This window comes from Tamandua tetradactyla, chromosome 7 (genome assembly GCF_023851605.1).
Source record: "Tamandua tetradactyla isolate mTamTet1 chromosome 7, mTamTet1.pri, whole genome shotgun sequence".
Classification (NCBI taxonomy): Eukaryota; Metazoa; Chordata; class Mammalia; order Pilosa; family Myrmecophagidae; genus Tamandua; species Tamandua tetradactyla.
Genome location: NC_135333.1, coordinates 98,122,361 through 98,137,555, shown reverse-complemented (window position 1 = coordinate 98,137,555; position 15,195 = coordinate 98,122,361). Strand labels below are relative to the sequence as shown.

Genomic DNA, 15,195 nt, shown 5'->3' with positions numbered 1-15,195 from the left:
ATGCCAGAGACCTGGGTTTGATTCCTGGTGCCTGCCCATGCAAAAAAAAGAAAACAATGACAACAGCAAAAAAAAACCCCACAATTGACCATAGATTGTGAGGGTCTATTTCTGAACTCTCAGTTCAATTCTGTTAGCCAAATATTTCTATCTTTATGTCAGTACCATGCTGTTTTGACCACTGTAGCTTTATAAGCTTTGTAATATATTTGAAAGTCAGGAAGTGTGAGTCTTCCAACTTTGGTCTTCTTTCTCATAAAATATTTATTCTTGCAATGCATGAACATGGAATGTATTTACATTTATATAGATTTCTTTGATTTCTTTTCGCAATGTTTTCTAGTTTTCTATGTACAAGTGCTTTCCATCCTTGGTTAAATTTATTCCTAGATATTAGATTCTTTTCATTGCTATTATAAATGGAATTTTTTCTTAATTTCCTCCTCAGATTGCTTATTACTACTGTATGGAAGCACTACTGATTTTTGCATGTTGTTCTTGTATTCCTCCAGTTTGCTGAGCTCATTTATTAGCTCTAATAGCTCTCTTGTAGATTTTTCAGGGCTCTCTAAATATAGGATCATGTCATATGCAATGAGTGAAATTTTACTTCTTCCTTTCTGATTTGGATGACTTTAATTTCTTTTTCTTCGCTAATTGCTCTAGATAGAATGTCTAGCACAATATTCAATAACAGTAGTGACAGTGGGCATCTTTGTCTTTCTCAGATCTTAGAGGGAAAGATTTCAGTCTTTTACCATTGAGTATGATGTTACCTGTGGGTTTTTCATATATGCTCTTTGTCTGTTGAGGAAGTTTCCTTCTATTCCCATCTTTCAAAGGATTTTTATTAGAAACATATGCTGATTTTGTCAAAGGCTTTTTCAGTGTTGATCAAGATTATCATATGGTTTTTCCCCTTTGATTTGTTAATGTGGTATATAACAATTGATTTTCTTGTGTTGAACCACCCTCACATACCTGGGATAAAAAACATTGACCATGATATATAACTCCTTTATTGTGCTGTTGGATTCAATTTGGATTCAAATTGATAATATTTTGTTGAGTATTTTCGCATCTTTAGACATTAGAGAAATTGGTCTATAATTTTCTTGTGCAGTATATTGATCTGGATTTGAAGTTAGGGTGATGTTGCCTTCCTAGAATGAATTAGGAAGTATTCCCCCTTCAATATTTTTTTTTTAGAAGAGTTAAAGCAGGATTGGTATTTTTCTTTGGAATTCAGTCCTAGGTCTTTCTTTGTTGGGAGGTTTTTGGTGACTGTTTTAATTTCTTTACTTGTCATTGGTTTGTCATTGAGGTCTTCTATTGCTCATACAATCAATATAGATTGTGTGTTTCTCAGAAATTGTCCATTTCATCTAAGTTGTCAAATTTGTGGGCATAAAGTGTTCACAGTATCCTCTTCTGATCTCTTCTTATGCCTGTGGGGTCACAAGTAAAGTCTCCTTATTTATTATTTTATTTGCATCTTCTCTCTTTTTTTTCTTTGTCACTCTAGCTAAGCTTTTGTCAATTTTATTGCTCTTCTCAAAGAACCAACTTTTGGTTTTGTCGAGTCTCTGTTGTTTTTTATTTTCACTTTTATTTATTTCTTTTTTAATCTTTTTTTCTTTTTTCCCTTCTTCCTGCTTTGGGATTAATTTGATGTTCTTTTTCTTGTTCTTCAATTTTAGCTTTTCTTCTTTTTTCATGTAGCCATTTAAGGTTATACATTTCCTTCTCAGCAATGCCTTCACTGCATCCCATTAGTTTTGATATGTTATGTCCTCATTTTCATTTATCTCAAAATATTTTCTGATATATCTTTCAATTTCTGCTTTGATTCACTGATTGTTTTAAGAATGTGTTGTTTAACCTCTATATGTTTGTTTTAAAAGTGTGTTGTTTAACCTCCATATGTTTGTTCTCCACCTGTTATTGATTACCACCTCCACTTCATTATAGTCAGAGAAAGTGCTTTGTATAATTTCAATCTTCTTAAATTTATTAAGATATGTTTTGTGATTCAACATGTGATTTATCCTGGAGAATGATTTATAAGTACTTCAGAAGAATGCATATCCTGCTATTTGGGGAGCAATGTTCTATATATGTCTTTTAGTTATGTTTCATTTATCATATTATTCAAGTTCTCTGTTTCCTTATTGATCCTCTGTATAGATGATCTGTCAAGAGTGGTGTATTTAAGTCTCCAGATATGACTGTAGAGATGTCTATTTCTTCCTTCAATTTTGCCATTGTTTGTCTCATGTGTTTTGGGGCACCCTAGTTAAGTACAAAATATTCATGATTCTTATTTCTTCTTGATGGAATAACCCTTTATTAATGCATAATTTCTCTTTTTGTCTCTTTTAACAGTTTTGCACTTACAAATAGTCTGCTTTTTCCAATATTAGTATAGCTACCCTAGCTATTTTTCAGTTACTGTTTATGTGGAATATCGTTTTCAAAACTTTCACTTTCAACATATTTGTGTCTAAGGTCTAAGGTGAGTCTCTTGTCAATAGTACATAGAAGGATCATATTTTTATCCATTCTGCCAATATGTGTCTTTTTCTTGCATTTTATAAAAATATTTTATTGACAAATCTTCACACACATACAAACCATATGTGGTGTGCAATCAGTGGCTCACATCACCACATAGTTGTGTATTTGTCACCATGATCATTTTTAGAACATCTGCATCACTCCAGAAAAACAAAAGAAAAAAGAAAAAATTCATACATCCCATACCCTTACCCCTCCCTCTCATTGACCACTAGTATTTCAGTCTACCTAATTTATTTTACCCCTTATCCAGCCCTATTATTTATTTATTTTTTGATCCATATTTTTTTACTCATCTGTCCATACCCTGGATAAAAGGAGCATCAGACACAAGGTTTTCACAATTACACAGTCACACTGTAAAAGCTATATCATTATACAATCATCTTCAAGAATCAAGGCCACTGAAACACAGCTCCGTAGCTTCAGGTACTTCCCTCCAGCCACTCCAATACACCATAAATTAAAAAAGGCATATCTATATAATGCATAATAATAACCTCCAAGATAACCTCTTGACTTTGTTTGTAATGTCTCAGCCACAAAAATTTTATTTTGTCTCATTTCTCTCTTTCCCCTTTTGGGCAAGATGGCTTTCTCAATTGCATGATGCTGGGTCCTGGCTCATATTGGGAGTTCTGTCCCATATTGCCAGGGAGATTTACACCCCTGGGAATCATATCCCATGTAGAGGGAAGAGTGAGTTTACCTGCTGAGTTGGCTTAAAGAGAGAGAGGTCACATCTGGGCAACAAAAGAGGTTCTTGAGGGTGACACTTAGGTATAATTATAAGTAGGCTTAGTTTCTCCTTTGCAGGAATGAGTCTCATAAGTGCTGTGCTGGTTTAAAAATATTATGTATCCCAGAAAAGCCATGTTTTAATCCTGATACAATCCATTTCTTTTAATCCTGATTCAATACTGTAGGTTGGAAACTTCTGTTTAGGTTATCTCCATGGAATTGTGACACACCCAATTATAGGTGTAACCTTTGATTAGATGGAGATATGACTATGACCCCACCCATTCCAAGTGGGGCTTGATTCATTTACTAGAATCCTTTAAAAGAGAACATTTTGGAGAGAATCAGAGCCAAAAGAAATGCTAGTGCCAACAGAAACTTCAAAGCAGAGCTAACCTAAATGCTGAAACTTGGAGAACAGTAGCAAGAATGTTTGGAGATGCTTGGAGTCCAGTAGACATCACCATAAGATGTCAAGCAAGCCAGAACCTGGAGAGAGCCAAGGGAAGCCAAACAATGAAGACCAGTCCCAGAGAAGCAAAATAAGGAACCCCCACAGGAAGAGAGGCTGAAAGCAAGGGAGCCCAGGAGCAAGTGACTAGCAAATGCTAGACACACGATTTCCAGCTGACAGAGGTGTTCCTGACACATCAACATTCCTTGAATTAAGGCATCTTTCCTTGGATGCTTTACTTTGGACATTTTTATAGGCTTAGAAGTGTAAACTTGTAACTTAATAAATTCCCCTTTTAAAAGCCATTCCAGTTCTGATATATTGCATTTTGGCAGCTTGCAAACAAAGCAATGAGCCCCAAAATCATGAGCTCAGCCTATTGATTTGGTTCTCCCCACTGCTTGCGAGATTATCAGGAATCCTTCAAATGGGGAAGGTGAATATTTCCTCCTATCTCCCTAGTCCTCCAAGGGGACTTTGCAATTACTTTTTTATTCACTGCCCAAATTATTTTGGGTTGTATCAGGGCATCACACTAACCTGGACAAACCATCAAGGTCACATGCCCTACTCAAGATTTCATGTACTTATGGCATTCAACTAAACTGACCACAGAAGTTAAATTAGGTGATGCACTTCCCAAAATATAAATTTTGCAACAAATAAACATCTCTCCATTAGGTCTCATACAGAAGTTGTATTTTTGAAACATGAACGATATCCTTTTTTTTTTACTATGGAATGCTTCACGAATTTGCATGTCATCCTTGCAGAGGGGCCATGCTAATCTCTGTATCATTCCAATTTTAGTATATGTGCTGCCGAAGCAAGCATTAACGATATCATCCTTTACCCTATATTCTGGTCTATCCCAGTCCTATCCAGATCAGCTTCATTCATATCTCTAATCAAGGTGTGATTCCTTTTTCAACTGTTTAAACAGTTCTTGTTTGAGCTACTGCTGACTTTCACAGCTTCAGAGCTCTAACTCTGATTCTCAGGTGTCACTTAAATACCTGAAGTTTTTGGGAAAGACCAGGTTATATACAAACAGCCCAGTATCTCAGAATTTAGAAATAAGAGTTACAACTCCTGAATATATGTGACTTTCTATAAGAGTTTACAATCTAGGACCTTTACAATAGGCCCCAATCTGATAACCCAGTTAGTCCATGATAAAATCTGTCTTTCTGTTTCTGACATTTCATTCAGCATACAGTCTTTAAGATTCATTCACCTAGTTGCTTGTTTCACAACTTCATTCCTTTTTGTGGCCACTCAATAGTCCATTGTATGTATACACCACAGTTCCTCCTTCCATTTCTCAGTTTTTGTACCCTTTGGCCATCTTCATCCACTGTGAATCACAAACGCTGCCACCATAAACAGGAGTGTAAACACAAATGTCCATTTGTGTCCCCATAGTCATTTCCTCCAGGTATATACTAAGCAACAGGGTTGCAAGAACATATGACAACCCCACCCAGAACTCCTGTAGAACCACCACATTACCCTCCAAGGGGCTACACCTCTCAATTTCCCTACCAACAGTGAATAGGTACATGTCTTTCTCCATATTTTCTCTAGGCTTTGTTTCTCTCTGTTCATTTTTAAAGTTTTATTTGCACATCATACAATCCAACTTAAGTTAAAAGGCATGCCTTCACCACCATAATCTATATTAAGACATTTCCTTTCCTTCCACAAAGAATCCTTACCTCTCCCTCATGCCTCCATCCTGTTGGCATTTAGTTTTGGTGTAATACCTTTGTCACATTCAGTGGAAGCATATTACAATCTTACTGTTGACTGTGGACCCTAGTTTGCATTGACGGCATGTTTTCCTGTATATCATCCATTTTCAACACCTTGCAATATTGACATTCATTTGTTCTCCTTCATGCAAAAACTTTATTTGTACATATAATCACCATTATTGTCCATTCTAGGCATTGCTAAGTCATACTGTCTCAGACTTTATCCTCTATTTTTCCTTCTGGATTCATATGTGCCCCCAGCCCTTCTCACTCAATCATACACACTTTCAGCTTCATTCAGTGTAGTTATGTTATTGTGCTACAATCAGGTAGTATTGTGCAATCCATTTCTGAATTTTTACAATCAGCCTTGATGCAGAATTTGTATTCTTTCAGCATCAAATGTCCAAACTCTACCCTATTTCTATCTCCTGATAACCTGTGTTCTTAACTTCAACTCTCAAGATTCACTCATTAATGTTAGTTTTTTTGTGAGACTATACAGTATTTTTCCTTTCAATTATGGCTAATTTCACTCAGCATGATGTTGTCCATGTTGTTATATCTTCATGACTTTATTCTGTTTTACAGCTAATTAACATCCCATTGTATGTACATATGCAGCTTGTTTAGCCACTCATTCATTAATGGACATCTGGGCTGTTTCCATCTCTTGGCAATTGCAAATAATGCTGCTATAAATATCGATGTGCAAATGTCCACTTGTTTTGCCTTCAGTTCCTCTAAATGTATACCTGATAATGATAATGGGATTGCTGGATTAGACGGCAATTCTATACATGCTTCCTGAGGTACTGTCAAACTGCCTTTCAGAATGGTTGAATCATTTTATATTTCCACCAACAGTGGATAAGTGTGCCTTTCTCCACATCCTCTCCAGCACTTGTCATTTTCTGGGTTTTTTGATAATGGCCATTTTAGTGGGTGTCAGATGATATCTCATTGTGGTTTTGATTTCTTTTCCCTAATAGCCAGTGAAGTTGAGCATGTTTTCATATGCCTTTTAGCCATTTTTATTCCCTCTTCTGAGAAGTGTCTGCTCATGTCTTTTGCCCATTTTTTAATTGGGTTATTTGTCTTTTTGTTGTTTAATTGAAGAATCTCTTTACATATTCTGGATATTAAACCCTTGTCTTGTCTCCCATTGCATAGGCTACCTATTTACTTTTCTGACAAAGCTCTTTGATACACAAATGTGTTTCATTTTGGGGAGATCCCATTTATCTACTTCTTTTTTTCAGTGCTTTGGCTTTGAGTGTAAGGTCTAGGAATCTGCCTCCTATTACAAGATTTATAAGATATTTCCCTACATTTTCATGTAAAAGTTCATTTCAATGTAAAAGACATTAGACCTTAGCTCTAATGTCTAGGTCTTTGAACCATTTTGAATTAATTTTTGTATAAGGTGTGAGATATGGATTCTCTTTCATTCTTTTGCATATGGATATCCTTTCTCAAAACATTATTTATTGAAGAGGTACTCTGTCCCAGGTGGGTTGGCTTGGCCACCTTTTCAAAGATCAATTGTCCTTAGATGAGAGGGTCTGTTTCTGAACACTCAATTCTATTCCATTTGGTCAGTATTTCTATCTTTATGCCAGTATCATGCTGTTTTGACCACTGTAGCTTTGTAATATGCTTTAAAGTCAGGTGGTGTGAAACCTCCCACTTCATATTTCTTTCTGAAGATATTTTTAACTGTTTGGCGAAACCTGCCCTTCCAAATAAATTTGGTATTGGTTTCTCTATTTCTGCAAAGTAATTTGTTGGGATTTTAATTAGTATTGCATTGAATCTATAAATCAATTTGGGTAGAATTGAACTATATTTAGTCTTCCAATCCATGATCTATATGCCCTTCTATTTATTTAGGTTTTCCATGATTTCTTGTAGCAACTTCTTGTAGTTTTCTGTGAATAGGTTTTTTTGTATCCTTAGTTAAATTTATTCCTGAATATTTGATTCTTTTTCTTTTATTGTAAATGAAATTTTTTCTTGATTTTCTCCTCAGACTGTTCATCACTAGTATATAGAAACACTACTGATTTTGAGGATTGATCTTGTACCCTGCCACTTTGCTGAACTCATTTATTAGCTCTAGTTACATTGTTGTAGATTTTTTGGGGACTTTCAACATATATTATCATGCCATTTGAAAACAGTGAGAGTTTTATTTCTTACTTTCTAATTTGGCTGTCTTTTATTTCTTTTTCTTGTCTAATTCCTCTGGCTAGAAATTCCAGTGCAATATTGAATAACGCTGGTAACAGTGAACATCATTGGCTTTCTCCTGCTTTTAGAGAGAAAGTTGTCAGTCTTTCCCTATTGAGGATGATGTTAGCTGTGGGTTTTTCATATATTCCATTTATCATGTTGAGGAAATTATATTCTATCCTATCCTTTGAAGTGTTTTCATCAAGATAGGAGGTCGAATTTTTGTCAAATGCATTTTCTTCATCAATCAAGATGATCGTGTGGTTTTTCTGCTTTGATTTGTTGGATATGTAATTTTATGTTTTCCATAAGTGATGGGAATATTCAGTGATTATTTACTCCATTAGGCTTTCTCCTCCATTTCCCTTCTCTAATCCTTCTGAATATACACAACATGTACATTCATGTGCTTCATGTCATCATTCAATTCTCTGAGACTCTGCTCATATATTTCCATTCTTTTCCCTATGTTTTCTTTTGTGTGTCAAATTTAAGCTGTCCACCTAACTCATTAGTTTGTGTCTCAGACAAGCTTAATTCTGCCCTTGCCTAGGGCAGTGCTGGAGTCTGAGAGTGCTTCTAGTTCCACCTAATGAGCTGTTAAGGAGTAAAAAAGAAGCAGGGCCAGACTCCTGCTTCTCTTGTTTGACAGTCAAGAGCTTGAGTTGGTACATGGCTCTGTATCTCCAGGCTCTCTGTACCCCCTTTGCTTAGGGTCAAGCCTTTTTTCAGTATTTTGTGCTGTCCAACTCAAAAAGCCTGATTTTTGTTGTTGTTTTCCATCAGCCCTGACTCCTAGTTCTTTTAGTGCTTATCCCAGTTTTATCTGTGCTGGGGACCTGCTTTCAGTAGTCAGAATTTGTTGATGAATTCTGCAATTGGAGCTTGTTTGAACTAAGTTCTTGCTGCTAGTAAAATCTGTTTCTTTCCCCTCAGGAAATTAGTTGGCTCTGCCCATGGTGGAGGACCCACCAGCCTATGCAGCTTGAGAGACTTACTTCTGTGGGGGATCTCAGCCATTCCAGCTGGTCCTGTCACTGATGTTCCCCCAGAATTTTTCTACCATTTCTGGGCATTTACTAGCTGCTCTGCAGGATGAACTAAATTCCACACCACACTAAGCCACCATCTTGCCCCACCTTCCAATATGTGTCTTTTGACTGGGGAGTTTACTCCATTAACATTCAGTGTTATTACTATAAAGGCAGTGTTTAGTTTAAACATTTTGTCCTTTGTCTTTTCTATATCACATCTCATTTTTGTCTCCTTTTCTACCCTTTTATGTTGCTTCCTGTGAAATGGAGCTTGAAGGATATTAAGGAATGATAAGAACGAAAGAATGAGAGAAAGAAAGAAAGAGAGGGAGGGAGGGACGGTAGGAGGGAGGGAGGGAGGGAGAGAGAGAGAAAGAAGGAAAGAAAGAAAGAAGAAAGGAAGGAAGGAAGGAAGGAAGGAAGGAAGGAAGGAAGGAAGGAAGGAAGGAAGGACACAGACAGGCTCAGGGGGTCTGAAGCTTGAGTTTACATCAGACAGACTTCAGACAATTTTATTCTTAACCAGATCCTGGTTATATACTGCAGGATGACAATAGTCGTGCATGCATTTCCTGAGGGAACAAAGTTTTTATCTTTCAGTGTTCTTCCTTCCTACTTAAGATAACCATTTGGGGTAAACAAGCATTCTCTTCCTCCTAGACTGTCTTACATAAATCAGATAACATAAAGCAATTTACTGCGCCGCGACCCTAATGCCATCTACTTCCAAGTAGTTCCGCAGGTCTTATGTTAATCCTATCTCCTACACTTTTAGTTACCCATTCTGATAATCTTCATTTCTACACTCTCCTCCAAGCTTTTGTCTCCTGTCTTTTCCTGTTAGCCTGTAGAACCCCCTTTAGTATTTCTTGTACAGCAGGTCTCTTGTTGGCAAATTCCCTCAGTTTCAGTTTGTTTGTGACTATTTTAAACTTTCCTTCTTTTTAGGAGTGGGGGGGTGCACGATCTAAGAATCAATCCCAGGTACCAATCATACGGTAGCCCCTGACAGTTTCTGGGATCTGTCCTGTAACCACTTGTCGAACAGTGCTTTGAAAAGTATTTCTTTTTTATTTCTTTGCTTTGTATATATGTCATACTATATAATAAAAAAAAAGTTAAAAAAAAAAGCCATTCTGTTTCTGGTAAATTGCAATTTTGTAAGCTTCAGCAAACTAAAATACTTTCAGTCCAAAGAACACTCTTTAGCATTGCTTGTAGGGCAGATTTAGTGATGTTGAACACCCTATGCACATCTTTATCATCCCCTCATTTTTCAAAGACAGTATCAACTGGTATAAAATTATTGGCTAGCAATTTTTTTTAGTACTTTAAATATTTTGTCCCACTATCTTCTTGCCTCCATGGGTTCTAATGAGAAATTGGCACTTAATCTTATTGGGGCTCCCCTTACATAACACACTGATTTTTCTCTTACAGCTTTCAGAACTCTATCCTATCTGTGGTGGTTTGGAGCTATGTATACAAAAAATATGCTCTTAAATTTAATCCATTCCTATGGGTGTAGATCCAATGCAAGTAGGACCTTTTGATGAGGTTATTTCAGTTATGATGCAGTCCAACTCAATCATGATGGGTCTTAATCCTGTTGCTGAAGACTTTAATAAGCAGAATGAAATTCAAACAGATAGAGAGAAAGACATGGGAAGCAAGAAGCTGAAAGAGAGTGGATCCCAAAAAAGGAAGGAGAGACCAGGAGAAGCCACCATGTACATTGCTGTGAAACAGAAGAACAAAGGACCAAGAATCACTGACTTTAAGCCCTTGTACACCAGTCTTTGAGAAGAAGGCATTGCCTGGATGAAGCTTTGATTTGGAGTTCTCCTATCCTCAAATTCATGAGCCAATAAATTCCCATTGTTTAAGCCAAACCATTGCATGGTATTTTCTTTATCAATGAGGAAACTAAAACATTGTCTTTTGCTTTTGACAGTTTGACTACTATGTGTCTGGGCATATTTTTCTTTGAATTTACCTGTTTTGGGCTTCTTGAATGTGCATATTCATGTCTAAATTGTGGTACGTAATTCAACACTGCCATACCAGTCATGAAAGCATTTTGTTATTCATCATTCTATTCTTCTGATAACTATAACCCTGGCCCTTCAATGGATCATAAGTTTTTTATTTTGTTTAATATTGTGTTTTCATTTGTTCATTTGTTTTACCAGGTTCTGTAAATTATGCATTAAACATTTTTTCCATGATACCAGTTTTCACCCCTATAATTCTGTTGTTGATTCATAGGATATAAAAAAAGAGATTGTGACTATGCTAAAAAGGAATGACAAAGAGACAGACAAAGTGACATGGGAATTTATGTTCCTTTGCCAATAGGGTTATGTTATTTTCCACCATGAAAGACAATCATGAGAATTTAAAACGAGAGAAGGAAAAAAAACATTATTCTCTGGCAACTGCAAAACTCATAGATATTGCTCATGATTGAATCATTTCCCCCATAAAAGTCATGTACAGATACAACTCCAGGTCCTGAGGCTGTAAACATATTTGCAAATAAGACTTTTGAAGATGTAATCAGTTAAGGTATGCTGAAATTGAATGAAATTGACCCGAATCCATTATGGTTGAAGTCCTTATGGTCAAAGAAAATTGACATACAAAAAGAAGGGAGGGCAGTGTGACGGTGGCTGAGTGGTCAGAATTGTTGCCTGCCATGCTGGAGACCTGGGTCCAATTCCCAGTACCTGACCATGCAAAAAAATAAAAAAATACCAAGATGAAGATGAAGATGAAGATGAAGACGACGAAGGTGACGACGAAGAAGAAGAAGCAGCAGCAGAAGCGGAAGCAGAGGAGGAGGAAGAGGAGGAAGAAGAAGGAGAAGGAAGAGGAGGAGGAAGAGGAGGAGGAAGAGGAGGAGGAAGAGAAGGAGGAAGAGGAGGAGGAAGAAGGAGAAGGAGAAGGTGGCAGCACAGGAAGCTGCCAGAAGTGGAAGTCAACAAAACCCAGAAGAGAAAAGAAAGCACTGCTATGTGCAATGCCATTTGATGGAAAATGCAAGGAACCCCAAAGATCACCTACCAGCTTGAGGACACTGACCTAGGAGGCCTCTGAAATCATAAGCAAATAAATTTCTATTGTAAACCAACCAACCCATTGTGCCATTTGTTTTGGCAACTGGTAAACTAAAACAGGTATCAACATATAGCATTATCAAGAGCTATGAAGTGTCTGAGATTTTATCCTGTTTGCATCAAGTTAGACTGCCTCAGTTTTATAACAAGTTAGCCATCCTTGGCTTCATAAATGCTGGTAGAAGACATGAGAGTCCTGGGTCAAAGATAAAGAGGATTTTTTAACTTCTTATTCTCTGTGCTAAATCTTTTCCTACTCAAATTACTTTCATTTTCCTAGTCAAATCCTGAACAACAGTATTATTTTGGGAAACACTAGCCAAGAACAAGAAAATACAAACTAGAGTTAAGCAAAATGGGGAAAAATCATTTGAATATCATATAATTGCATTCCAAGAATATAACAGAGAACCCCTTGAAACTATTTAGAATTACTAGTTAATTAAAGTGAACAGAAAACAATATACACCTATTTATAATTATTAGATCCACTGTTTATCAGTAATAAGCTGTGAAAGCACCTCATTTTAAAAACTACCAAGTTCATCACAAAACAACTAGGAATAATTTAAATTAAGGAAAAAAATGGAAGAAAACTAAAAATTTGTTTTATTAGATATAGAAGAAGGATTTAATAAATGAAGAGAAATATAGAGCTGGGTTGTGGTATTTCATTAGTTTAACCTCAGTATTATTTCTGTATAAATTTATGAATTTATGTGTATCACTTTATGAGCTTATGTGTATCACCTTATACATTTATGTGTATCACTCTGTGCCTTTGTGCACTCACAAATGTGCACTCACATGCAAGTTTTTTTGAAGGAAGTAAAATATGATGTCTGCCATGCCTGTTCCTAGTCACATCCAGGGCTGCCTGCATTTCAGACAAAAGAAATCCGCTATGGGCCAGATAGTAACTCCTGCCCTGCAGGTTCTGTTTCTGTACTTTCCCAGTGTTTACTGCCTATTCCCATAGCAACTCCCTCCCTGCTTGGTAGCCTATATAATCTGGAAACAAAAGATATTTGGGGTCAGAATTTGGACAGGAGTCCTCTGAGTCTGCCACAGCAATAAAAGTTCTGTTCACTTCTCAGAGGCTCCAGTGCTTTCTTGTGTGGTGCTCAGAGTTTTTCCCTATTTCAGTATAACTGAATGATAGAAATATTTAAATTCCTTCTAAATTAAATTAAAGCTTTAGTACAATGTTTATCAAAATTCCAACAGCCAGAATAAAGTCTCAAGCAATGCAAAAGGAAACTATGGATGAAGATCAAATTGTTAGAACATCCAAGAAGAGAGGAAACCCAGGTTCACTTGTCTTAAGTAAGATTAACAAAAGAAAAAATAAAGAAAATCCCCTGATTCAAAGTCCATTACATTCTTTCATTCTAAGTCCATTTATGCTATCATTTTGAAAGTTAACATTTTTTATACATTTCTATCACAAATCAGATAAATAAGTAATTATTTCCTCTCTGACCAACAAAATTTCTTCAATTATAATCTCAATATTTTTAATACAAGAAGTTCTAAAGCAGCGCATTAAACGTTTTAAAACTATATATGAATATATTATCACCAGAGACTAAAGTCATGTTTGGAAGACTTTTTAATGTGATTTTTTAAAAAGTCAGCATTCATTTTCCTGTTTTTGGTAACAGTCCCATAATCTTCCCTTGGGAAGTAAATTTTACCCCATTATTATACCATGTGTTTGGTGTGTTTGACTCTTCCCAGGTGCCGAATGTGCATGAAACCCGGGCCTAATCAATCAACATTTTAGACACTGTGATTGAATCAAAGTTCTGCATGGATCCAATCAAACCTAATGAAGTAGAATATGATAACTTTTTCCAAGACTATTGAGGGAGCGGCAAGTTTTCTTCTCTATTGTATCTACCATATTTATAATGATGTGAAGCTAGAGATAACTGGGAAGATGCTAATGAAGCCAGTTGAGTGGAAGAAAAGAAACATTTAAATTCCTGAAACAAGTCCAGCTTTTTAAAAATATTACAACTGGAATTTTCCAGGTTTTGATTAAATAACCTTCATTTTTGTTTAAACAGTTTGTTGGATGTTCTGTTATTTGCAGTGAAAAGAGTCTTGAGTCAACCAACTCTTTAAAATTGGTAGTGTGAATACATTTTTCAGAAAGGCAGTGGAACAGTTTTATATATTGATATAACATGCAGAATGTGAATATTTTACAGGGCATCTTTAGTGACAATAATTTTTAAGAACTGTGAAATTATATTCGTAAAATACCTATAGCTTCTGTTAAGAGACATAGTCCTTTTGAGAGACATCTTCTTTTGTATGCAAATTTATTTAATAATTAAGATGTAAATAGCTTCATTTGAAGAGAGGGCATATATAGATGATACTCAGATAAGTATCTAATCAAACTTATTAGTTGTGAAAAAACCATAAATCATTTGTATAAAAATACAAGTGGATAAGAGTTGACAAAATCTGGCTTACTGCTGAACTACTGAACAAGTAGTACGTGGCTATAAAATCTTCTCTTTTTCATTACTGACTTCTACATATTTCTGAAAACTCCTCACATACCTAAAACTTTTGTTTAGTTTGGGGGACCTCAACACCCACATGGGCACACATTCAAAACCTGGCAGCTCATTACCTTGCTCTCATTATACCCTATTCATTACAATTTACAATGGATATTTATCAAGCTCCTAGTCTTTCTTTGCAGTGACTCAAACAAATTTTCTGCCCCCAAGAAGCTTACATCCACCACAGAAGACCTAAAAACAACAGCTAATAATATAATATGTTGTCAGGTAGTTAAGTGGTATGAACCAAAATAATGCAAAGTCACAAGGCATGCTATTTTAGGTGAGTGGGTTTGAAAGGACTCTGATCTGCTTTCGACAATGACTGCACCATTTTATATTCCCACCAGCAATGTACTAGAGTTCTAATTCCTCTGCATCCTCCCCAACACTTGTTATTTTCTGTTTTTTTCTTTTTCCCCATAATGGTTATCTTGGTGGGTTTGAAATGATATCTCATTATGGTTTTGATTTGAATTTTCTGATGGCTAATGAAGTTGGGCATCTTTCCATATGCTAATTGGTTCTTTGGGTATCTTCTTGGAAAAATTTGTATATGAGTCTTTTGGCCATTTTTTAATTGGGTTGTTTGTCTTCCTGTTGTTTTCTTGTAAAAGTCCTTCATATATTCTGGATATTAAGCCCTTATCTGATATATGATTTTCAACTATTTTCTCTCATTCTGTAAGTTATCTT

At 36.0% G+C, this 15,195-nt stretch overlaps 1 non-coding gene across 1 annotated transcript; it reads right to left on the bottom strand.

The window, feature by feature from the left end:
* Window positions 1-4,502: 4,502 nt before the first annotated feature.
* On the bottom strand, window positions 4,503-4,606 carry LOC143643010 (U6 spliceosomal RNA). The gene has a single exon (XR_013156065.1). It is a non-coding gene; the product is annotated as a U6 spliceosomal RNA (small nuclear RNA).
* Window positions 4,607-15,195: the final 10,589 nt, after the last annotated feature.